The sequence below is a fragment of the Trichosurus vulpecula genome, chromosome 5 (genome assembly GCF_011100635.1).
Source record: "Trichosurus vulpecula isolate mTriVul1 chromosome 5, mTriVul1.pri, whole genome shotgun sequence".
NCBI lineage: Eukaryota > Metazoa > Chordata > Mammalia > Diprotodontia > Phalangeridae > Trichosurus > Trichosurus vulpecula.
In genome coordinates, this window is record NC_050577.1 from 66,948,656 (window position 1) to 66,958,374 (window position 9,719).

The window sequence follows — 9,719 nt, forward strand, 5'->3', positions numbered from 1 at the left end:
ACTGTACCTGGGACATAATAGTTCCTTCAGGAAGGAAGAATCCAAGAAACTAAGATGCATTTGGGAGAATTCCGATTGTGTGTAGTGTTAAATTATTACAATGACCTACTTAATGCCTCTTTTGGGTCAAACATAGGCTAGGCAAATGAGAATTGCTCAGGAAATTACTCTCATACTTTATCTTCCTCTCTCTACTAAAAGTTGTCTTTGGGGGAACCCTTAAGTCCCTATCAAGATAGGTTCAGGAGATGGAGGAAATTTGGATTCCTACAACAGAGTGGACCTAACTTACTTCTCCAGTGGCAGATAACAAGCCTGGCCTTCCTTGGTGACCCATAAACGCACACGCAGGGGACTGGAGTGGGGATAGGTCATGTACAGGATTTTGTGCTTTTCTTGGACTGGTCAGCTTCTACCTTTCTGCAGCGGTAGTTGACTCATTCTATGGAGGAATGTTACAACATAAGGCTACAGTTTGGAGACTTTAATTCATCGAATAAGTAGTAGTTGAGTGCATGAGAGCCCTTTCTTGAACAAAACCTTTTAATTGCAATGTATAGCACACACTGTGCACTCAATGTTTGTTGAGTGAATGAAAATGTCCTCTCTCTGCACATTATAAGCCACTTAATGGATTTCTACTGCAGGTGACAGAGAGAAAAAGAGGTGAAAAGTCAGTGAGAATATCTTGTGGTTGGTTGATTCCTGCTAAGGCTGGCCTCTGCACAATATCTGTTCTTTGGAATTCTACTTTGGATTTTCAGGAACCGATGTTTTAAATTCATTTAGAAATAATCAAGTACTTGGCAATGAAAACTAGTTATCACTTCTTGCTAAATGAAGACATTCTTACGGTAAGTCCATCAAGTTATGAAATCAATAGTTTTATGGTGGGGTGGGGATGAAATATTGCCAAGTACCTAAGTATATGTTATATTGTAAAGTCATAAATTAGCAATCCAGTTTAATAGTCAACCTCTGATAAATTCGCTTACTGTTACTGTTCACAAGTTACTGTAAATAACTCTCAAACGGCATGAGGGAGATAGGTTTTCTTTCTTAATTTTCTTTCTTTTTTCCTTTCTTTTCTTTCTTCCTTCTTATCTTCCATATCTTTCTTTCTTTCTCTCCATCTCTCCTTCCCTTCTTTTCTCTCTCTTTCTTTCTCATTTTCTATAAATCTCCTTTCTGAATTCATGCTGTCTCACTTTTCTGAATGTCAGTTGCCCCCGGAAGCTCTGATTCCTCTTCTCCTGAGTCAGGAGGTGTGCATTGAAGTATAAGTCCCTCAGTGGTTGTGTTCTCTCTAAGCACCAAGTCACTGAAGATCATACCTAACATAAGGTCCCTATCTCCCATTGTAGAACATAGCTCTCCTTTCATGGGAGTGTTTATCAGTGGAAATTCCAACCACCACTGAATCAAGATTTCATCCTTTGTTTACCCTTGTTCCAATACATTGCTTTGTGATCTAATTCTGTAATTCCCATGTAGGCCCTCTTCTTTCTAAGAGGAAATATGAGGGAAAATAACAAGAGTTATCTTCTCTTCATTGCTTACCATTGACTCGATTAAGATACATCATACATTCCCTTCTATCTACTTCCTGTTCTCTCCCCTTATGATGTACCTCTCATTCTACAGTTTAGTCTTACATAATATGTTGATTGACCTGTAGGCAAGGTAGTGTGATGTGCAGTCCATGGTGTTCCAGGCATGTTCTTCCACCATAAGTTCCTCCATTTAAATTCTGCTTTCACTCTTGTCTCCTTGAGTACTTTTAGAAGGAAATATCTTAATGGCCCCTTTGTTATTGTGTTGTAAATTTCTTTTTATAAACTAAACTAGCATACAAGTCCTCTTTTTTCGGGAAGTATTGTAGCCCTTGCGACTATATAAACTAAGCCACTGTGATTCTCTTAACTTCAAGTTTCCATAATGTTCATAGCATGGCCCCCTTCTAGATTGAATTCCTTTTCCTATTAAAACACCTGTGCCCTTGGGTGACACTGCCAGTAAGTACACCTTTAAGTCTTCCTTATGGCCAGTTCATTGATAAAGCTACAGTAACAGATACGCCCAAAGGTGAATTTCCTGGGAAGTCCTCTTTTGAGTCTCCCTTATTGCTAGTTCAGTGATAAACCTATCTTCACAGACACATCTGGGGTAAGTAATAATGGGTACCTTTATTGTTATATATCATATCATGTCATATTATGTCGTATCTTATCATATTATATCTATATTGTAAAGGCACATGCCTATTCCCTGTGGATTTGTTTTTTAGAGGTTTCCCAATAAGAAAACCATGAGAAATGTAAAAAGGTGTGGTAGTTTAAATGAAGAGGAAGCATTTGCTAGAATCTCCAGCACTATCTCAAAAAATGGATGACTAGTAATTTTTCAAATGGAAACATCCAGAGAATAGAAATGAGCAATTCCTCAAGTAAATCTAACTTGATTAGACTATTCCTTAAGAAAACCCAGCTCCTTGGTTTCATTTAAAAAAATAATAAAATAGATAAACCATTTGTTAATTTGATTAAAAAAGAAAGAAGAAAATCAAATTACTGGTGTCAAAAATAAAAAGGGTGAATGTATCATCAGTGAAAATGAAATTAAAGCAATTATTAGGAGTCATTTTGCCCAATTACATGCAAGCAAAACTGACAATCTAAGTGAAATTGATGAATATTTGCAAAAAGTAAGCTGCCCAGATTAATGGAAGAGAAAATAAAATACTTAAATAATCCTTTCTTAGAAAAAGGAATTGAAGAAGCCATCAATGAGCTCTCTAAGGGAATCCTAAAACATTGTTGAAGTTGATTGTTTCCACTAGTTTTTTAGTTTGTTCTCTAGGGATCTCTAATTATACCACCATATCATCTGCAGAGTGATAGTTTTGTTCCCTCATTGCCTATTTTTATTCCTTTAATTAATTTTTCTCCTTTTATTGCTATGGCTAGCATTTTTAATATAATATTGAATAATAATGGTGACAATGGATACCCTTGCTTCACTCCTGATCTTAGTGGGAAGTCTTCAAGTTTATCCCCATTCCAGATGATAATTGCTCTTCATTTTAGATAGATACTACCTATCATTTAAAGAACGATTCCATCAATTCCTAAGCTTTCTAGTGTTTTTTTTAAAATAGGAATAGGTGTTGTATTTGGTTAAATGCTTTTTGTGCATCTATTGCTTTTAATCATATGATTTTTGGGTTTTGTTATTGATATGCTTAATTATATTGATAGTTTTTCTAATATTGAACCAGCCCTGCATTCCTGGTATAAATCCCATCTGGTCATAGTGTATGATCTTTGTGATATATTGCTATAATCTCCTTGCTACTATTTTATTTAAAATTTTTGCATCAATATTCATTAAGGAAATTGGTCTGTAGTTTTCATTCTCTGTTTTTACTCTCCCTGGTTTAAGTATCAAAACCATATTTGTGTCATAAAAGGAATTTAATAGGATTTCTTCTTTACCTATTTTTTCAGATAATTTATATAGTTTTGAGATTAATGTTCCTTACATGTTTGGTAGAATTCATTTGTAAATCCATTTGGTCCTGGGGATTTTTCCCTTAGAGAGCTCATTGATGGCTTGTTCAATTCCTTTTTCTAAGACAGGGTTATTTAAGTATTTTATTTTTCTCTTCTGTTAATCTGTGCAGCTTACTTTTTGCAAATGTTCATTAATTTCATTTAGAGTGTCAGTTTTGCTGGCATCTAATTGGGCAAAATAACTCCTAATAATTGCTTTAATTTCATTTTCACTGATGACATTCACCTTTTTTTTTGACACCAGTAATTTGATTTTCTTCTTTCTTTTTTAATCAAGTTAACCAATGGTTTATCTACTTTATTATTTTTTTAAATGAAACCAGGGAGCTGGGTTTTCTTAAGGAATAGTCTAATCAAGTTAGATTTACTTGAGGAATTGCTCATTTCTATTCTCTGGATGTTTCCATTTAAAAAATTACTAGTCATCTAGTTTTTGAGATAGTTGCTGGAGATTCTAGCAAATGCTTCCTCTTCATTTAAACTACCACACCTTTTTACATTTGTCATGGTTCTCTTACTGGGAAACCTCTAAAAACCAAATCACAGGGAAAAGGCTTGTGCCTTTATAATATGAATATGAAATGATATGATATGACATATAATAATAAAGGCACCCATTATTACTTACCCTAGGTGTGTCTGTGAAGATAGGTTTATCCCTGAACTAGCTATAAGGGAGACTCAAAAGAGGACTTCCCGGGAAATTCACCTTTCAGCATATCTGTCACTGTAGCTTTATCAGTGAACTGGCCATAAGGAAGACTTAAAGGTGTACTTATTGGCAGTGTCACCCAAGGGCACAGGTGTTTTAATAGGAAAAGGAATTCAGTCTAGAAGGGGGCCATGCCTATGAACATCATGGAAACTTGAGAGAATCACAGTGGCTTAGATTATATAGTTCCAAGGGTTACAATACTTCCAGAAAAAAGAGGACTTGTATGCTAGTTTAGTTTATAAAAAGAAATGACAGAGGTAGTCTGGTATAGTCGAAAGAAAACTGGTGAAGAATGTACTTGAGTCTCAGCTCTGCTGGTTACCATCTGTATTTCCTCTGGGAAGTTACTCCATTTCTCTGAAGGGTGATTTACTCATCTCTAAAATGGAAGTGCTAATCATTTCTGTCTAGCTCACAGGAGTTGTTGAGATGATTCACTGTAATGTTTATAAATCATTATGTAAATTCTGCTATTGTTATTAGAAGTCAATTTCGGGGGTGAAAGATGGCAGCTGGAAAGCAGGGACTTGCGTGAGCTCCCCCCCAGGTCCCTCCAAAAATCTATAAAAATGGCTCTGAACAACTTCTAGAACTGCATAACCCACAAAATAGCAGAGGGCAGCAGGGCTCCAGCCCAGGACAGCCTGGATGGTCGCTGGGTAACATCTATCAGGCCCTAGTGTCCTGAATCAGTGAGCTGTGGCTGTTACCAGACTTCTCAACCCACGAACACCAAAGACAACAGAAAACTGCAGAACCCATGAAGTAGCAGAGGTAAGCAGGTCTCCAGCCCAAGACAGCCTGGATGGTCGCTGGGTAAGGTCTATCACACATGGAGCTGGGAGTGGAGAGGAGCAGAGTTCAGCATGGGTGGTGGCAGGACCAACCAGACTTGGAGCCGGAGGCACAGGCTCTAGTGCCCTCAATCAGTGAGCTGTGGCAGTTACCAGACTTCTCAACCCACAAACACCAAAGACAACAGAGAAGGTTAGTGGGAAAAGCTATAGGGCACAGAGTGAAAGGAGTTCACAGTTCGGCCACCACCCTGGTGGCAGCGAGGGTGGTGCAGCTACAGAACTACAGTTGCAGTTGCTTCTGGCCCCAGGCCCACCTGGTGGGAGGAATTAAGTGGCAGATCAGAGCAGGAGTGCAGAGCCTGCTTAAGATTTGAGTCAGGTTCAGGTTGGTGGTTCTGGGGGGGAGGAGGAGTGCTGGTGTGGCAGAGCTTGCTGTGTAGAAGTACCTCTGAAAATAACAGCTCATACCTGACGAAAAACTCAAGGGTCAAGTAAGTTGGCTGGAAACATGGCCAGGCAGCAAAAATGGACTCAGATTTAGTCTCAGACTTTAGAATCTTTCTTTGGTGACAAAGAAGACCAAAATATACAGCCAGAAGAAGTCAACAAAGTCAAAGAGGCTACATCAAAAGCCTCCAAGAAAAACATGAACTGGTCTCAGGCCATGGAAGAGCTCAAAAAGGATTTGGAAAAGCAAGCAAGAGAAATAGAGGAAAAATTGGGAAAAGAAATGAGAATGATGCGAGAAAACCATGAAAAAGAAGTCAATGACTTGCTAAAGGAGACCCAAAAAATACTGAAGAAAATAACACCTTAAAAATAGACTAACTCAAATGGCAAAAGTGTTCCAAAAAGCCAATGAGGAGAAGAATGCCTTGAAAGGCAGAATTAGCCAAATGGAAAAGGAGGTCCAAAAAGACCACTGAGAAAATACTACCTTAAAAATGAGATTGGAGCAAGTGGAAGCTAGTGACTTGATGAGAAATCAAGATATTATAAAGCAGAGCCAAAGGAATGAAAAAGTGGAAGACAATGTGAAATATCTCATTGGAAAAACCACTGACCTGGAAAATAGATCCAGGAGAGATAACTTAAAAATTATTGGACTACCTGAAAGCCATGATCAAAAAAAGAGCCTAGACATCATCTTTCGAGAAATTATCAAGGAGAACTACCCTGATATTCTAGAGCCAGAGGGTAAAATGGATTGCCTCCTGAAAAAAATCTCAAAAAGAAAACTCCTAGGAACATTGTTGCCAAATTCCAGAGCTCCCTGATCAAGGAGAAAATACTCCAAGCAGCCAGAAAGAAACAATTTGAGTGTTGTGGAAACACAATCAGGATTGTTGCCGGCCGCGTAAGATCTAGCAGCTTCCACATTAAGGGATTGAAGGGCTTGGAATATGATATTCCAGAGGTCAAGGGATTTAGGATTAAAACCAAGAATCACCTACCCAGCAAAACTGAGTATCATGCTCCAAGGCAAAATACGGATTTTCAATAAAATAGAGGACTTTCAAGCTTTCTCAGTGAAAAGACCAGAGCTGAATAGAAAATTTGACTTTCAAACACAAGAATCAGGAGAAGCATGAAAAGGTAAACAAGAAAGAGAATTCACAAGGGACTTACTAAAGTTGAACTGTTTCATTTACATTCCTACATGGAAAGATGACATGTATGATTCATGAGACCTCAGTATTAGGGTAGCTGAAGGGAATATACATATATATATATGTATATACATATATGTGTGTGTATGTATGTATGTATATCTATGTGTGTATACACACACACACACACACACACACACACACATATATATATATATATATAGACAGAATGCAGAGGGTGAGTTGAATATGAAGGGATGATATCTAAAAAAATAAAAATGAAATTAAGTGATGAGAGAGGAATATATTGAGAGAGGGAGAAAGGGAGAGATAGAATGGGGTAGATTATCTCACATAAAAGTAGCAAGAAAAAGCAGTTCCATACGAAGGGAAGAGGGGGTAGGTGAGGGAGAATGAGTGAATTTTGCTCTCATTGGATTTGACCTGAGGAAGGAATAACATACACACTCAGTTGGGTATCTTACCCCACAGGAAAGAAGGAGGAAGATAAAAAAGGGGGGATGATAGAAGGGAGGGCAGACAGGGGGAGGAGGTAATCAAAAACAAACACTTTTGAAAGGGGACAGGGTCAAGGGAGAAAATTCAATAAAGGAGGATGGGTTAGGAAGGAGCAAAATATAGTTAGTCTTTCACAACATGAGTATTGTGGAAGAGTTTTACATAATGATACACATGTGGCCTATGTTGAATTGCTTGCCTTCTTAGGGAGGGTGGGTGCGGAGGGAAGAGGGGAGAGAATTTGGAACTCAAAGTTTTAAAAACAGATGTTCAAAAAAAAAGTTTTTGCATGCAACTAGGTAATAAGATACACAGGCAATGGGGCATAGAAATCTATCTTTCCCTACAAGAAAGTAAGGGAAAAGGGGATGGGAGGGTGACAGAAGGAAGGGCTGACCAGGGAATGGGGTAACCAGAATATATGCCATCTTGGAGTGGGCAGGAGGGTAGAAATGGTGGGAAAATTTGTAATTCAAACTGTTGTGAAAATCAATGCTGAAAACTAAATATATTAAATAAATAAATTTTTAAAAAAGAAGTCCATTTCACCAACAGGAACAATAATAGTCATAGAGAATAGCCCGAGGAATTGCTTCAAACCAACTAGAATACTTGGGGTGGACCAGAAGGTAGGAGAGAGCTTCCAAGTCTGGAGATCTCTAGATCTCAAGGGTTAAGACAAGTGAAGGAGCCCTGGCTTGAGAGTTGGAGGACCTGCCACTGAATGCTTATGTGACCTTGGACAAATCACCTCATGTCTCTGGGTCTGTTTCCTCACATGTAAATTAAGGAGGGTGGACCAGATGACTTCCAAGGTTGAAGTAGCAGAGCACATAGATGGGGCATGTGAGTATAAAGGGGACTGCCCAGAGATACTCCCTAAGCTGTGGTACCCTGCCTTGTTGAGGAAATTAGAGATGTGGAAGGTGGTTAGTGTAGGATTTGAAAAAATTTCTAAAATTAATCTCTGCAAAAGCTAAATAAAAAACAAGTAAGGAAGAGTAAAACCCAACTAAAATGACAAAAATCTGAATTATCCAAATTTTGATAAAATGAAAAATTTAACAAAACAATAACTTATCGCTCTTAACCCTTTGTGATCTTTTTCATCTGAGTACTTAAGAATTTGTGTTGTTCTTTATATCATTGTAGTCAAAATGTGTATTTGCATTTTACTTTCTTTGGTTGGTATCACTTTATGTAAGTCTATATTTTTAAATGAGTTATTATAAACACAATAAACATGAAACTAATTAAACTTGGTTTTACATCTATTTACATAATAAATGAGTGAATTTTAATGCAATCTATAATGACATCTCAATCACTCCATCTCAGTCTTTATTGGCTTTCTTTTTCCATTTATTCTTTTTTTTTTGAGGGGGGAAGGCAGGGCAGTTGGGGTTAAGTGACTTGCCCAAAGTCACAAAGCTAGTGAGTGTGTCAAGTGTCTGAGGCTGGATTTGAACTCAGGTCCTCCTGACTCCAGGGCCTGTGCTCTACTCACTGCACCACCTAGCTGCCCCCAATTTATACTGACTTTTCCTCTTATGTAATCCAATTACTGTGTGCTCTAATCTGGCTTAACTTTTTTCGTTTTTTCTTCATGCTCCATCCAACTTTATCTTAGTCATTTCAGCAGAGGTCAATAAGGATGAGGATTTAGAAAAGGTCATTAGATTTGGCAATTAAAAGACCATAGGCAAACTATTTGGACTTGCAATGCCAAATATATTCTATTGCTAATATGCTTGTAACCTTCAAATATTGATTTTGACTAATTAATTTTACTGGGGCATTTACCCCTCTTACCTATGATCAGGTCAGATCTGGACTGATTCACTCACCATTGTCCTAATAAAGATCTTCCACAAGGGTAAACCATGTAGACAAATGAATAAAACCTGATGTTTGAAAAGACAAGGTGATTATTACCATGGCCTTTAGAAAAATGATAGTCATTTTCCACTATATCGATCTAATCTTTATCATCTGAAAAATGAGGATAATTATAGCACCTACCTCAGAGGATTTTTTGTAGGGTCAGATTATACAATCATTTACATAACATAATGTATAGTATACACTTACGTGACTCAGTGGATAGAGTATCAGGCCTGGAGTGAGGAAGACTCATCTTCTTGAGTTTGAATCTGGTTTTAGACATTTATTAGCTGTGTGACCCTGGCCAAGTCACTCAACCTTGGTCACCTTAGTTTCCTCATCTGTAAAATGAGCTGGAGGAGGAAATGGCAAACAACTTTATTATGTTTGTCAAGAAGACGCCAAATGGGGTCACAAATAGTTGTACATGACTGAAAATAACTGAATATCAACTACAAATAGTATATGTCATCTTTTATATTATCTACCATAATGTATGTAAATACATTTATATTATGTGCTATAGTGAGTGTACAGACATACACATATACACACAGTGCTTTGAAAACCTTGAGGCTCTATAAATGTCAGCTATCCTCAATATTGGTGTCAGCAGCATCTG